Source organism: Lissotriton vulgaris, chromosome 8 (genome assembly GCF_964263255.1).
Source record: "Lissotriton vulgaris chromosome 8, aLisVul1.2, whole genome shotgun sequence".
NCBI lineage: Eukaryota > Metazoa > Chordata > Amphibia > Caudata > Salamandridae > Lissotriton > Lissotriton vulgaris.
This window is the reverse complement of record NC_141696.1, coordinates 322445491-322461437: the sequence shown is the minus strand read 5'-3', so window position 1 is coordinate 322461437 and position 15947 is coordinate 322445491.

The following is a 15947-nucleotide window of genomic DNA, read 5'->3' as shown; positions in this document are numbered from 1 at the left end:
CGGTAACCATCAGTTTCCTGCTTGTTCTGTAATAAATTCACTGATGACCCTCCCACTTTTACTACACGCTATCACAGCAGCACAGACATGTAATGTTATGTTAGTTGGCTATGAATACCAACAGCCACCATTATTATGACATTGAAGTGCATTATCCATGTTAGTGCGGGCCTGGAAGGTTGTCGATCGTTTGATAGTGTCTGTTGTTTTGTTGGTGTTTGTATGTGGTTGGAAGAGAGTTTGTGCAATGTCAGTATTCGAAATAGTGTGTGTGAATGAGTGCAGAAATAAAGTGAGTTTGATGTAGAAAGATCTTTATGGTATTTTATGTGTATGGGTGGATGTGCCGAAATACTTTGTGTTTGTCTTGATCAGAGGATCACTTCTGTGTTTTTTGGTCTTCCAGAGTTCAGCGCTTTTGATTCGAGCAACACAGCCAAGTCATGTCTATTATTTTTTTCTGCACGTTTCTAGAGGGTATTTTCATGTGACGCATGACAGTCCCATAATTTTGGTACTGTTACAGCTATATGGCTCTAGCGTTGTTTTGTTGCACCTGATGGCAAGTGGGTGGAGAATGAATGTTTGTAGAAAGGAATGGCACAATGGTGTGTGATGCAGTTGTTGGCTGTAGAGTGCTCAGTCAATGTTATATATTGAGTGGTGTTAGGTGGCATTTTCTAATATTCTAAGGGTGAGTAGTCACCCGTTGTTGTTCTGTGGAAGAAAAGCACAAGGGGAAGAAATGAAGTCTTTACAGACATACAGATAAGTGGTGTGCGAAATTACAGTAATTTACTTTCACATAATTTCACAATATTATGGCAAAAGTGTACGTAATTACTAGAAATGCAAACACGTCATTTTGCGCTATATTTGAGCTTTAAATGGATCCTCATGTCAATGTTTGGCGCAAGGATGCACTTATACAAGAGCACCACGAACAACAGCTGCTCATTTCTGTTGTTCCGGTATGTTTGCAGTAATTTTTCAGTACGAATTACCCCAAATTGCTCCATTTGCAGTACATTTTTACCACAAACTATGCATACTTATGCGAAGTGACATAATAACCTAATTTTGAAAATTTTCCTTCACAAGCGTAACATGAAATTCCTGAAATTATGCAAATTACGCCAGCAGAATTTAAATTTTGCCCAGGCCTAATGCACATCCTACGGTTATAAAACAACAAGGGAACCCTCTAGGTAGTCAAGGACCTGGGGTAGCAATATAGTAAGTAAACAGTGGTCCTTAATGTATCAAATAGCCACAAACAAATAAAATTAAGTCAACAATTACTTTGTAGATCGCCAGTAGCGTGTGTCTAGAGAAACCATGCATAATACACTAAAAAGGTTTGCGTTTATGACACTCCCTAGGCGGGAAAAAGGTTTTGTGGAAATGAATTTGGGACGTGAGAAAGTAGTTATGTGAGGGATGCCGCATGGGCGCATGCCAACACCAGGGGCCTGGATGTGCAGGGGCCTGGGGGCTCATTCAATTCCCCCTTGCATTTCCAGGCCCCCATAGTAGGCATGGTTTCTCTAGACACACGCTACCGGCGATCTACAAAGTCACGGTTAACCCCTTGGCTTTCACCTCATATTACCTTTCCTTCCCTCTCCCTCACTGCTTTCCGCAGTTTTAATGCACGAAGAATTCCCAACAATGTGCATGGTCAGTTAACAAATGGTTTAACAAATTAAGCTGTATGTCCTTGCATTTAATTTTTCCTTTAAACACGTTTTTTCTTGCCTTTTCCCCCTCAATTTCTTACAGGCTTGCATTAAATATTCAGGCAATTATTCCTTAGTCCTGATGATGGCCCTTGTATTGATGTGTTTAGGACCGAAACGCCACCGACATGTACAATAGTTACACACTAGCTTTCCATTGTGTCTCCATTTGTGTGTCTACTATATGCTTACTATATATGTTTATCACTAATAGCCTACAAAAGATAATTATTCAAAATGTTAAATGTCCTGCTCTGCCAGCCACAGTGACTGAGTGCAGTAATTAACCACTTTGGAGAAAATGTTATTATTTTGAGGAAATGATTAAGGGCCATATGTATCAAGCCTTTTTTGATTCGCAAAGGCCGAAATTCGCTGAATTTCGGCCTTTGCGAATCGCAAAAGGCTAATTAGCATGAATTGAAATGTATCAAACAATCGCATCTTAAGGAATCGCAAATACTTGCGATTCCTTAATTTGCCACAGCATTTAAGGAATCGCAATTTTGCGATTCCTTAAATGCTATGTATGAAGCATTTTACTGTTGCGAATTCAGCTTAAGGAATCACAATTTACCACCAACTTCCAGTTGGTGGTAAATTGCGATTTCTGTTCAAAATACACTAATTTGTATTTTTGATTGTGGCATGTGCCGCACATACATGCCCATAGGGCATGTATGCGCGCCATATGCACACACATGTAATATACAGGGGTGCAGCAGGGTGTCCTTAAGACACCCCTGCACCCTTGCAATAATTCTCAAATTGCGATTAGCAAATTGCGAATTCGCAATTTGAGAATTATTTGGATATCATTCCTATGGGCCTCCTGACCAATAGGAATGCATTGGAAATGAATCCTTTATTGCGAATTCGCACAATGTGAATTCGCAATTAAGGAAGATTAAGGAATCGCTAATTAAAAGCGATGTTCTTCACACATACCATTTTGCGATTCCTAAATAGCGATTCCTTAAAAATCGCTATTTAGGAATCTCAAAACGGAACTATGATACATATGGCCCTATGAGTGGCATTCTACTGATTTGCCTGCTTCATATGGGGACAAAAGGCTGGAAGAGCAAAGATACTCTTCTGGACTTGCCTGGATCTGACAAATATGCAGAGGTTCAGTTTATCAGTTCTGGTAGGATTGTATCTCAAATATCGAGGAAACATTTCTCATGGGGACAAATTACCAAGTCATAAATATTGTGAACCAAAATATTATCAAATTAAGTGATTTAGATTAGCTTCTCTATTTTCCACTACAATGTGCCATGAAGATATATGATCATGGTACACATGTATGAAGTTAAGTATACTAAACTTTAACTTATGTATATATACTTATTTTCATTACATCTTGCTTCTCAATATTTTGGCCCTGCAATATTTTTCCTCGATATTTTGATAGAAACCCTTCTGGGAGAGGACTTATGAGAATGTGCAAATTGAGGTTTCTCTGATTCACAGGTTTGTCAATAGCCAAGTGCTGCTGAAATCAGCTGTTCTAATGAAGTCTGGCCTGTGAGTTAGTGATTGGCGTTGGTGGAGGGCAAGACGTGCTCAGGAAACAAACCTTTCCACCATCCTTCTGAGGCTTTTCCAAGGACTATCTGTGAAAGTATTATCAATAGTACATTGATGACATCCCTTAGGCATTCAAATTGGTGTATTCCTCCTGAATAATTCACTTAAAGGTGAGTATTTTCAACCATTTTTTATTTACTCCTCAATAAATGGTATTCATTTCATATCCATTTGTAATGTGATTCCAAAAGACAATCCAACTTCAACATGCATATTCAACTCCGGAATACATATTATTACTCCTGCTCCAATGCATTTCGGGCTTCCGCCCTTCATCGGGGAGCCTCTAAAACAAAGAGGAATATAATTGTAACCATCAAGAAAAAATAAGAAATGTCAAAGACTAAAAGATTCCTTAACCCGGTGAAACACCAAAGTGCTTGTGGTAGTCGTTTGTGAACTCGACGGTTTAACAATGGCTAATGGTGATAAGGATTCAACTAATACAGGGTGAAAGGAAGTGGCATCTAGATCGTGATTAGTATGGCTTAACGTGAAAATGATTAAAAACGGGAAAGAAATGAAGTTCAATTTGCACATGCAACGAGGTGAGCTCGTGACTTTAAACGATTAGTCTAGATAACGTGTAAATTAGGCGGGGGTAAAAGCGCGCTAAAAGCAGTGCTCTGAGTTCATAGTAATTCACGGTGTTGGAAGTTCACGAAGTGCCGAACACCGACCACGACCGGCAGAAGGTTTACCCGGAAGTGTGAATACGCGCTTCATAAACAGAAGTCGTGCAAGTGAGTGAGTCATGTGATCGGGAAGTGTAGAAGAAGAAAGAGAACCAGTGTGAGCGTAAGGGAAAAAGAAAGCGTGTTAACATGGTACGATAGAACTAAGGTAATGATTCAAATAATCGGAATAGTCAAAAGCAAGTAAATACATCCAAATACATGACATTAAATGAATATGTAATCTAAAAAAATTAGATCAAAAAATATGCAATAAATGGTTATCCACAATAAGGAGATCTACATACATCTACTAGAGCTTGAAATCTGTACATTCAAATTGATTAGAAAGTTAAAATTACGCCATTCCTTCACGAACATAGTACCACCATTGGGAGATAAAGAACCAGACCTCCTTATGGGTCTCAAAATGTTTAGCTCTTTTCAAGCTCCTCAGAGTCACAAAACTATCGATCTATTTTAACAATTGATTAAGCAAGACCTGTCATCAATTAACTTCAAGAGAAACATGTATAAAAACATCACACAAAAAGATTGTGATACTCTCAAAAAAATCGCTAACAATGGGGATATAATTTGCATAAAAGCAGATAAGGGCGGCGCATTAGTCGTTATGAATGCAACAATGTACCATCAGAAACTCAGTGACCACCTATCAGATGAGAGCACGTACTGACAACTACCAGGCAACCCCACCACAGAATACACGAGGATACTACAAGAAATTGTTGACAAGGCACTATAATTAGGTGTGATCAACCAAAAAAACAAGAATTTCTTGTTGAAATCGTACCCCAGAAGTCCTCAAATATATGCAGTACCAAAGATTCATAAAGACCTTATGGACCCACCAATTCGACCCATCGTGTCGACTCGTGGCAGCATACATCAACCAATAGGCCAGTATTTAGACCGCCATCTCCAACCCATTGTTCAATAATTGACTAGTAACATTCGTGACACCACAGACTTTTTGAAAAAACTTGAAGACATTCAAATAGATCCTAATGAGGAATTATGGCTATGCACTGCTGATGTCAGCTCACTATATACTTCTATTCCACACCAAGAGGGTATAGATTCCATGGAACAAGCCATTCTGAAACTAGACGTGGATGAACCTTTGAAAATATTTTTGATGGAGTTAGCTATGTTCACCCTATATCATAGTTATTTCACTTACAAAGACAATTGGTTTTTGCAACTAGTGGGTACCAGCATGGGAAACAGCGCGGGAGAATTTGAGCAGACCAACATCTGGTTGAATCCGTTGTGTAAAAATCATCTCAAAATGTATGTTCATTACATAGACGATTTATTCATACTTTGGAAAGACTCACGGGATAATCTGGAACTTGCATTGACAACCTTGAATTCAGTTAACCAACGAATACAATTTACCTGGACAATAGATTCCAAAACCATAACATTCTTGGATGTCCGAATAACTCTAAAAAATGATCACATTTCGACTGACATTTTCCGCAAATCGACTGACCGTAACAACATGTTACACTACTCCAGCTTTCACCAGACATCGTTGAAAAACCATCTACCTAAATCTCAATTACTAAGAGTAAAGAGCATCACCTCTGACCCTACCTTGGCAAAAGCAAGAATGGATGAAATGGTAGATCGTTTCAAAGAGAGAGACTACCCAGAAAATCTGCTCAAAAAAGCAAAAAATGAGGTGGAAGAACTTGATTGACATGAATTGTTACAAAAACCAAATAAGAAAAAGGAGAGTGACCGGATGGTCATAGTATCTAAGTATTCTAACGTCAGTTCGACATTCAAAAAGATCATATTAAAACATTGGCCAATGTTAGAGTTAGAGACAGACTTTAAAGATATGTTCAAAGCCAAACCCATATTTGCCCATACCAGGGGGAAAAACGTGGGCGAAATCCTCAAACAACCCACAGAACAACCACTGATCTCCAAAGGAACCAGACCGTGCAACAACTGCAATAACTGCCACAACATAATCCCTGGCAACAAACTACCTCACCCCATGAAAGGTTATAACATCAACCTAAATGTCACCGCCACATGCGACTCAAACAATCTTATTTACCTACTGAAATGCCCATGCAGGAAGGTATACATTGGTAAAACGGAACGCAAGTTAAAAACCCGTGTTAATGAACCCAAATCGAATAGTCGAACAAAGAACCTCAAATCATCAGTAGCGTCACATTTCTTGGAAATGAACCACAACATAGCCCAACTTAAATTTATGGCATTGGAAATCATCAAAAAATTAGAAGGAAGAGATAACAACAGGATGTTATTACAACGAGAGAACCACTGGATTTACAAACTTAATTCAATTAAGCCCCATGGCTTAAATGAACGCATTGAGTTCTCATGTTATCTGTAACTTTATTGCTACTTTGAATAACAGCACCTTCGGTGACACACAGTTCTGGTTAGGTCTCCTTATTGTGGATAACAATTTATTGCATATTTTTTTATCTAATTTTTTTAGATTACATATTCATTTAATGTCATGTATTTGGATGTATTTACTTGCTTTTGAGTATTCCGATTATTTGAATCATTACCTTAGTTCTATCGTACCATGTTAACACGCTTTCTTTTTCCCTTACGCTCACACTGGTCCTCTTTCTTCTTCTACACTTCCCGATCACATGACTCACTCACTTGCACAACTTCTGTTTATGAAGCGCGTATTCACACTTCTGGGTAAACCTTCTGCCGGTCGTGGTCGGCGTTCGGCACTTCGTGAACTTCCAACACCGTAAGTTACTATGAACTCGGAGCACCGCTTTTAGCGCGCTTTAACCCCCGCCTAATTTACACATTATCTAGACTAATTGTTTAAAGTCACAAGCTCACCTCGTTGCATGTGCAAATTGAACTTCGTTTCTTACCCGTTTTTAATCATTTTCACGTTAAGCCATACTAATCACGATCTAGATGCCACTTCCTTTCACCCTGTATTAGTTGAATCTTTATCACCATTAGCCATTGTTAAACCGTCGAGTTCACAAACGACTACCACAAGCACTTTGGTGTTTCACGGGGCTAAGGAATCTTTTAGTCTTTGACATTTCTTATTTTTTCTTGATGGTTACAATTATATTCATCTTTGTTTTAGAGGCTCCCCGATGAAGGGCGGAAGCCCGAAATGCATTGGAGCAGGAGTAATAATATGTATTATTCCGGAGTTGAATATGCATTTTGAAGTTGGATTGTCTTTTGGAATCACATAACAAATGGATATGAAATGAATACCATTTATTGAGGAGTAAATAAAAAATGGTTGAAAATACTCACCTTTAAGTGAATTATTCAGGAGGAATACACCAATTTGAGTGCCTAAGGGATGTCATCAATGTACTATTGATAAGACTTTCACAGATTGTCAAGTTCTCGCCCCAGGGTGTTGGGCGACACCTTAGAACACCTATAAAAATTCTACCTCTCGTTTGAAACTTTATTAATAGCAGTGCACGGGCCCATTTTACTTTTAACCAGCTTTTCCAAGGACTGCCAGTGTCATTCTCCTACTAATACACAGAACTATGTGTATCTCTTCTGTAGCTGGAGGCTGCCAGTGGTCCTCGGACAGAGGGATGTGCTGCCTACTTGGAAACTTCCACCAGGCCAGTTGGTGTTTGTTGAACTTGGCCCTTTTTGCAGGTTCACCCGGAAACTTTTTGCGTTCTCCTAGCCTGTTTCTGTAACCTAGAGTTGGTGATTTTAGGACTCTGCGCACATTTACACTGTGGCCCAGTGTAAAGTGCGTGCGATCTCTGTGTATGTGTGGTGAGACTGGCATACCTTCCTGTAGGAATGCATGGGGGATATGTGTGTCCATGGTAGTTTCTGATGTGAGAGGAGTGCAGGGGAGAGTTTGGTATGTGCGAATAAATGCTGTGCAATGGTGTGCGCATATTGAGTGTGGCTAGTGGAGAAGTGCCACTTTTAGAAGTTGGCATTTCTGTGTGCAGTGTGATATGAAGTGCCTGTCTGGCTTGTGAGTGACAGGGGCTGGCTGGTGTGCTTGGCTCCAGGAGCCAGAGTAAGTCTGCCCGGTGGTGAATAGGGAGATATGCATGTAGATGGGAGGGGGGAGTTGCACCTGGGACCTGAATAGGGCTGTGCCTCCCCTCCACAATGCTTGCTCCGCCCCCTGTGGTGTGTCTGATGTACCTGGCCTGTCCTGTGAATAGAGGAGAGGAACTGAGCAAAACAATGCTCAAGTGCTCCTGAACCAGTTGTAACTGGTTCTCTACTAGCCCTGTGCTGTGTCACAAAGGGATTTTACTGTTTAAATAAGGGGCTGTGACCCCATGAAGATGTTCTTGTTTGTGACTTGAATCTACCAGGGGCGTGCTGCTGCTGGGGCCCAGGGGAAGGCTTGCCTCCCTGGGCCCTGCCCTGCCCCTGGATGCCTGGAATACTTCTTCCTGGGACCCTTCTGCCCTGGTGCTAGCCCTGGAGAACTTTCCCTTGTAGGGAGCTGTCTGCTCCATTCCTTTGCCCTAGAGCCTTGAACTTGATTCCTTTTAGGCCTAGGAGGGCTGACTTTGCTTTGGGAGCACCTGGCTCTTTTTGACCACGAGGAGCGCGCTGCTTGCATTCCCCTGGGGCACTGGAGCTTTGCTGCCCCGGGCTTGCGGTGCTGCTGGGGGGGGGAATCCCCAGCGTGGGAGCACTTGGCTCTTTTTGACCACGAGGAGTTCGCTGCTTGCATTCCCCTGGGGCACTGGAGCTTCACTGGCCCAGGGCTGCGTGGAGCTGCTGGAGGGGGAATCCCCAGCGTAGAGGCTCACCCGTGATGGCGGCTTTGCGGGTGCCACCCCGCTTATTTGCCTTTTAGTTGCGCGGGTGCCAATCCCAAGACTTTGGCCTTGTTTTTATGTTTTCATGCGCGGGTGCCCACCCAGCGACTTTGCCCGCGTTTCGTTGTTTGCATCACAGCGGGTGCCCACCCCGCATCTCACCGCTGCAGCCCCGAGCGAAGAAAGTTGCTGCCGGGCCACTACCTAGTGCGATCCAGAAGCTGTCTGCATGATGGTGGGTGGGGCCGACAACGCAATCCAGAGCCTCGCTGGCCCCACATCCGCTTCCCCCCGGCCGTGGACATGCCGTGCAGAGCCTCGCGAGCTCTATTGCCAAAGTGCCAGTCCGGAGATGAGGGACCGGGTGAAGATGCACCCCATCTTGGAACCCGGTGTTGTGTGGTGGGGCTCCCAGGAGTGAGGGGAGTGCCGGAGGCAGAGTCTTGCGCTGTCCCCAGAGAGGAGAACGCACTGACCAGTGAGAGCAGCCCGGGTGAAGAGGACAGACCGCCACCCACGAGCAGCCTTCCTGGTGAGTGGCGTTGGGGGCGCCGTGGGTTAGTTCCAGTTTCAGGAGCATTGTCAGTGATGGGCAGCCCCGCCTGGTGGAGGGCCACCACAGCGAGGATGACTTAGGTGTGGAGGTTCCGTGTGGGGCCAGTGAGTGCCCCGTGTCAGTCAAGAGTGGACCCGTCTTGCTAGAGGGCCCCTCCAATGATGGCACCATTATTTTTATGGCTGGCCCAAAGGGGCCCATGATTATTCTGCTGCCATTGCTCCAGCCTCGGGGCATATTTTGTTTTAAGAAGCGCTAGTGCACTCCATGTTCTAAGGGGGCATTTTTTTTCAGAGCCAGATGGTTCCACAGTATGGCCCCACTATTTCAGAGCCAGATGGCTCCACCATGAGTTGCAATTTGTGAGAGTGCCCCTGAGAGGGCCAGAGGTGGCGCAGAGGTACCAGATCTTCCACAGCTACGCAGCACTTAGAGCCAGCTGCTATGTTTAGGCCTTCCTGTGAGATTCCCAGCTGCCCAGCAAGTAGTGGGCAGCTGCAACGTTTAGGTTCGCGCAGATGACACATCTTTGACTGTCGCTGCCTAGGCAGCACGCCCTGACATTCTGGACACAGGGCATTTGAGCTCCTTTGGAGATGGCCAGTTGGCCAGGGGAGACTGGTAGATTTATAGGGCGCAAGGCCCTAATGTGATTGATGTGCTCATGCGATGTGGTGCTAGGAAATGCAGTGCATTTAGTATGTTTTACGCACCCTGTTTGATACCTCTATATATGGTTTATGATTATGAGGTTGCTTTGCATTTCATGTGGTTATACTATTGAGATTATGTTTCACTGTGTGAGGGACACCACTATTGTGAGTTATACTTAGGAGGTAGGGTCTAATGTGTTTAGACTAATGAGGAGATTGCATAATGTGTTTATGCTGGTGAGGTTGGCGCAAAATTTAATTTGCGCCTGATGTGACTGTGCATAATGTAGTTCATGTTACAGGTTGAGGTGGAGTACAGTGATTACCAGTGTTTACTCGTTGTACGTTTTATAATCTATTTTACTTTTACCAAGTTCGCCTTGTGATGGTTCTAACAGTGGTCCATGTGGCCCTGTCAGGTGAAAATAATTCCCTTGTAAATATTGCCAAGTGCCAGTTGGTACAGTGTATGTTATGTGTTTAACAAAGGCTATTTTTATATAACCATGTGTGGAGTTCCTTTTGTATTGTGCCTGGGACGTTGTTACTGACTGTGTGCACAAATTCTTTACTCATTGCCTTCGGGATAAGCCTGACTGCTCGTGCCAAGCTACCAAGGGGGTGAGCAGGGGTTGTCTTTGGTGTGTAACTTCCTTGCCCTGAATAGAGCGTGGAATCAAATCCAGGTGAGGGCTTCAGGATATAGATGAGCTTCTAAGCCAAAGCAAGACTCTGTCCATTTTTGGGTCACAGCAATTGTTTGGGATTGGGTTGGATCTGTTCTGGAATGACTTTTCCCAGTATATTCCATTTGGGATCATTCCTGTGTCTTGCATATCTATTGCTGCTTGGTTTGGGAAAGTCGGGAGGATTATACTGATTGGGCTTGGCCGGGCTACGTTGTTCAATGGTCTGTGGAGAAGCTGCTCTAGTGTCCAGGAGTGACCCTCTGCTTTACTTTGAATTTGTTTTATGTCTTTGAATTAACAGAAATTTATATAGCGCACGTATACCCAGCGGTTTCATGGCGCTAGAGGATGCTTAACCCGGGGCTTGAGCAGAGAGATTACTCAAGTGGGAAGGCGTGTGAAAAAAGAAAAGTCTTAAGAGCCCTACGGAATTCAAGCTAGGAGGGAATGGATCTGATGTACTGGGGGAGGGAGTTCCAGAAACCCCCTGATCTGCTTTTTGTGAACCGGGGAACAGAAAGGAAAAATTTAGTGGAGGAGCAAAGTTCTCTGTTAGGACAATAGACATTGATGGCAGAAGAGATGAACGCTGGGGCAGTCCCCGCCATGGCCTGAAAGGTAGTGCAGCCCAGCTTGAAGAGGGCCCGTTCTTTGATTGGCAACCAATGTAAAGATTTAAGTAGGGGAGTGATATGATGAAATCTGGGCAGCCCATAAATCAGGCGGGCAGCCTGATTTTGGACTAGCTGAAGGCGGCGGAAGGCATATGCGGGGGCACAATTGTACACTATATTCCCATAGTCCAGCAGGGAAAGGACCATTGCCATTAAAATCAGTTTTAGAGCAGGAAGAGAAAAGAACCGGGAGATTTTCCTTATGGTGCGGAGGGCAAGAAAACATGACGAGACGACTGAGCTGATCTGAGAATGGAGAGTGAGGTGTTTATTGAGTGAGATCCTTAGCGTTTTAACTGAGAAGGAGGGCGTGGGGGGAGTGCTCAGGGATGGTGGCCAAAAGTTTGGGTCATTGAACTTGAAGAGATGGGTTGGTTGTCATGGAGATGACAGCTCTTGTGTCCACAATTTGCCTTCTCTCTGCTTTAGGGTAAGTTTGTTTGTTCGGGGTGGCTTTCAATTACGGCTGGCTGCCCTAACTAAAAATGCTGGGCCACCTGGCCGAACATTATTGTGGTGATATAAGTGAGATTTGGCTCTGGTGGGCGACTTCGGGTGTCACTTGAGTTGACCCATCTCAGCGGTTAAATGCCAGGGGAGTTGTAACCTTCTCTGCTGTGTATATGTTCTGGGGGCAATGCTTGTGAGTGATTTGTGGGTCTAAACCGGCTGGCATGCAACTCTGCACAAATAGCGGTCTATCAATTGTGGGTGTAGAATCTGTTCTGTATGAGATTTCCAGTCCCCTTTCTAAGTGAGAATCACGTTTTTTTTTCTTGTGTTTTATTTCGATGGGAGGCACTCTTTTTTTTTACTTAAATAGTGGGAGAGCTCTGTCCCCTGCTTAGATGCAATTTCCTTTGATATATCGATGTGTACTAGAGTATTTGGCAGATTATGCAGCAAGGTTTGTTCCTAGCAATCCTAAGCTATTTGCACTCCCTTTTGGTTAAGGGAGGTTGTTTCTGTTGTACCAATACTTTGAGTCCATCTGAGGGTGAGTGTTTCAATGTTGTTATTGCTACTTGCATGTCTTCTAATAATGTTTTTTGGTTCACCTTACTGCCCAGTGTGCTTTGGCTTCCATTCTCGGGTGGTGGAATCTGCTTTAAGGAAGCTGTGTCTGACTTAGCCAAACTTACTGATGATGCTGTGCTGCGTAGTAGTGGAAAGGTCTGAGGTTTTACTTCCGCCAAGATGTCAGACACAATGGTGGGAGGCAGTGTTGGGGTCGTTGTGGACTCGATGGATGAAGGCCTTTAGTTCCTGAATGTTCCCCTGGTTACTTAAGAAGTGAGTGGCTAGGAGATTTAATAAGTCAACTTGGTCTCTAGTTTCTCTGAATATTATGTTAGCATTGAGGACATCACATCCATTGTGTTTATTAGTGGCGCCCACAGCGGTGATAAAAGTCTGAGTTTTCTTGTCTATGGGCTTGTTATCATCTAATGTGTGCAGTAGGGAATAGCTGTACTTGTCAGAAAAAGGGTCTGTTAGATGTTTTGGATTGTTCTGTGGAGTGGATTTATCTTGAGGGCTATTGTATAAGAGAATCAAACAATAGTTGTGTCGCCAGAGATGAAGCGGGGAAAACAAGACAATGTCTTCCTGGTTGAAACCAGGGTTGGTGGTTCTAGTTGGTTGCTCCTTTGATTCCTCGTCAGAGTTTCCTAAGGAGCTTAGGACTAACTCTTGCCACTCTATTGATGTTCCTGATGGGCTTTCTGGAAGGGGGAATCTTGTGAGGTGTAGGTCAGGTGAGAAGTGATCCATTGGGAGTTGGGTCGTAGCCCTCCTGCTGTTTTGTCCGAGTGGCAACAGTGCAGCAATACCCCATTTTGCTAGTCTGATTCTAGTGCATGAATTTGAGCGTTGACTACTAATATGTAGTTGGGGTTGTTAAGGTGCTTGTCTGACAAAGGTAAGGATGGACAGAATAGTGCTGGTGCCGTACCATGAAATCTTGTGGGTGATAAAAAAAAGTCTGTGATTTTCTTCATCCTACATAGATTAGTTTTGATCTGTGCAGGTGTGTTTAATATGCTAATAATTTTCTGCTGCCTTAAGTCCCTTGGCTTTGTTCTTTGGGCCACGTCTTTTTGTCATTTTGGCTGCTACTCTGATCCCAATCTCATATTATTATCTGTATGCATACAAAGAAATGTTTGGAGAAATAAAATAATCTCTGGAAGTTAACACCTATCTCAAAAAGCTGCCATTTTCTGGTCAAAACCCTGTCTACTATTGTTAATAGTTAGTGTTTTGCATCAAAGCCCATAGGTGGTTGCATGGGAATGCCTAAGTACCATGCATAGAATGCCTCTGTGATGCAAAGTAATACAACAGCCTGTTTTGTGTTAATTTTAGACAATTTTCCAGTTCAAAAAAAGCTTTTTATTGGGAAGAAAAATTTCTAAAAAACATTGTGTGCCAGTTTGTGTCGCTTTCACACAAAGTGGTGAACATTTTAGTAAATCTGCCCCTATCATCAATCACTTCAACCTTCTCAGCTACTGGAAGAGGAAGACGAATTAATCGCACCCTGTGTCACATTGATGATGTCCTTCGTAGGGCACTAGTGTCTTAGCAGGACCAACGTTTGCATTTATTTTCTATTGAGAACGTTGATTCTATGCTAAGTACTTCCTACTGTACCTGCATCAAAAACGAAAGAAGACTGCTTTTTATCATCGCCATTAAAAAGGTACACTGTTAATAGTGAAAGTGCTATTTGAAATGTATTTTTACATGACTATGCCAACGGTGATGTGGAAAAAGATCTGAATAAATCATTAGCAAAATGTAAATTGGACCACATTTTATCAGATATCACTTAAGGCATGAGCCTCAGCTGTCAACTTCCCCTGCTCGTCTCCCCTGGCATAAAAAGAAAAAAAAAGTGACAGAAATTGAAATCTAGCACAACACTCCTTTTCACCCACATCCTTCCCACATCCTTCCCAATCTCCGAGCCTGATATGCAAAAAAGTCAGTCGTCATTGTGAATAGGTAATGCAACCTTACAGACCTAGAGCAAACCATCTACATTATGAAAGGAGATGTATGTGGCTTCAAGGTCGCACCCAAGCACTGTCCAACTCCGTCGCCAATATCTGCTTGCGCCTTACTCTGCTCTTCTACATGCTTTAGCCAAAGACACCTGTCCTCTACCAAAAAGTTATGCACAATTAATAATAATGTTTGTCAGTGGTGAAAATGATGATGCAGAAGGCCTAACACAAATACCAGCTACAACAGAACCAATCAGAATAAAATAAAAAATAAACAAAATACAATAAAGCCGAATAAATGAAAATCGTTTGCGCCCCTCTGCCATTTCCCCAAACCTATGAATCTACAGAGGCACCATAGTGGATGACTTCACAGAGGTTTACGAAATAAGAGCCTACTTGTTAGGCTTGCAATGGTTGCTATGAACATGAGAAAGATTAAACCTTGAGTGTGATGGGAACACAATTCAGGTTCAGTGACTTCGCCATCTAACTCAATGCATTAACTTGAGGTCCCCATGGACCACAAAAAAGGAGAATTCCTCAACAGGTTTGTAAAGTTGTTATGCAGAACACGGACACATGAGAAGTACAGGGCAGGACCACAAAGAGTGGAAGACAATAACATTGTCTGGGCGTATTGTATCCATCCACTGCACTGTATTTATGGTTGGTGCTGAGGAGGTAAGATGGGAGCATTGCAGCTTTGTAGCACCAAAGCCTGAGGACATAACCTTATAATGCCCCCACCAGAATGAAAAATGTTTAGCACAGAGTAGGAAAACCACATGAGATAAAACATTCAAAATAAAATAAAACTGGAAGCCACTGTTTAGTGCACTAGAGATCTCAGTATAATAGAAACCCATTTTAAATATTAAAATGGAGGAAGGTGGCATATAGATGCATGCATTCTATTATAGAGAAGGAAAGCAACCTACAAAGTGCATGCGTTTCTAGACAGGATAATCAGTGATCTCCTGAGTTTACCATGCACACCACTTTCCTTAGGTTTTAGTCGTTTCCCTGGATGCATTACTTATAAGCACAGTTTGTGGTGCCCCCTCATCCATATTACCCATCAAGGAGTGGTTCTAGTGTTCTCAGTGACACATTTGGTGTACCCAAAAACAATTGAGAACCTCGTTTGGCTTCTCTGTGAATCATTCCCAAAAGGATAGCCATCCTTGTTCCCTGCTTTGCAAGCTGTGATGGGTGGCAGCAACTGAAAGCATTATTTGTGACAGCTATTATATGATTCTATACACAAAAGACTGCATGTTAATAAAGTGACCATGGGTAAATCAAGGGGCTAAACAAGTCTTACGTGACAGGATTTGCTTTCATTATAGGGCATAGGCTATGGTTTGTATTGATTACTTTAGCTTTTCAATGGCAGATGTTTTCAGATTAACTCTGAGTTTTTTAAAAAAATTTGAAGATGTTTAAACATATGTTACCATTTTGTAAGAGTAAGGGGTATGATATGTGACTGTCAAGTGTTAACTACCATTTGTTAC